A 1,626-nucleotide genomic window follows, 5' to 3' on the forward strand; every position below is an offset into this window, starting at 1 on the left:
GCGCCTGTAGTCCCAGCTGCTCGGGAGGCTGAGGCAGGAGAATCGCGTAAGCCCAAGAGTTAGAGGTTGCTGTGAGCCATGTGACGCCATGGAACTCTACCCAAGGGTGGTACAGTGACACTCTGTCTCTACAAAAAAAAAAAAAAAAAAAAAGAATAGTATCCCACTTAGGTTGTAAAATTTTCCAGAGAAAGACAGAACATCCAAAGTTCAGAATTTAAATATTGGTATTGTACAGTAACTTTCATCTGTGTAGCCACAGTTCACAAATTCAGCAATATAAATTTACTTCAGCTATTTTCCATGAATTCTATAAGTTTGTCTATAAGAAAAACAGATGAAAGCTGCAGTTTCTATTTGCCTATAATCTAATCTAAGGGATGCTCAAATTTGTAAAGGATATCTGTTAACAACTTACAGAAAAATTCATTTAATGGTAAAACATTGGAAACATTACCACTAAAGAGCGCATAGATTTTTTTTTTTAAATATGGCCAGAAACTTTTTGGCACTCCCGTCTCTTTGGCTTTCCTGTGCTGACCCTGTGCTTCCTAAGACAGTCTTGGCAATACCACAGAACTCCCTGGAAGAGGCGCTCATAAAACTCTCAAAGGAGCTCCCCTTTTCCTGGGAGCCTTCATCCAACGTGGCAATGTCACTGTCTTCTTAGATTTGTGCTTGATTGTTTCTCAGCTTTTCATATATACAGTAGACCCTCCATAGCTGGCCACCTCCTTGAGCTCTTCCCTATGGGGCTGCCATCTCTCTCTCTTCCGATCTAATTTTCACAGACTGGACGTGCACCATGCGTTCTCAGTGGAAGGGGCCTCATGTTGACCTCTCCGCAGGTCGGCCAGTTTTTTCCAGTCCCTTCGGCTGTTAACTTACAGAGGTTCCCCTGCATTGAAATAAAAATAGTTGTTGCTAAAATGATGTAATTTTTGAGAATAATAAAAGAAAAAAAAAAAAACTAAGCTAGGGCAAGTTACTTAATCTCATTAAGCCACAGTTTCCACATTTGTAAATGGAGACAAAAAGAAATTTACCTGTATCATATAATATATATGATACAGATTAGGGACTTAATCATGATAGTTTTTTAAAATCTCTATTTTAATATGTGAGAGTGTGTGGGTATGTGTGTTGTTTGGGGGTAGATATACAAAGGGCAGGGCCCACCTGTATCTAGTGACATCCTTAAAGATTTCCAGGGAAAATGACTTTTGACTTCTTGCAGAAGAAATGTGGAATATGACAAGCTTAGGAGCCCCGGGGACCTGTGAGCTGTTGCAGAATCAGAGATTTGGGGAACTGGAATAGTTTATGCCTTTCCCATGTTTTTGTATTTTACAAGAGAAAATCACAAGTGCAAATGCAAAATGTACAGACATATAGTATTTTTCCATCTACACAGCTTCAACAATTATCAATTTATCGTCAATCTTGTTATATTTGTATCCCAAGCTATTTCTTCCTTATTATCAGATAATTAATAAGCAAATCTCAGAATCTTATCATTTTATCTATAAATGCTTTAGTACTATACTTTTTGTATTTTCTTGTGGCCTTCTCAGTACTTAATGAATTCTTTTTTAATAATAACAACAACAAAATAACAAAGTGGAA

This window comes from Nycticebus coucang, chromosome 15 (genome assembly GCF_027406575.1).
Source record: "Nycticebus coucang isolate mNycCou1 chromosome 15, mNycCou1.pri, whole genome shotgun sequence".
NCBI lineage: Eukaryota > Metazoa > Chordata > Mammalia > Primates > Lorisidae > Nycticebus > Nycticebus coucang.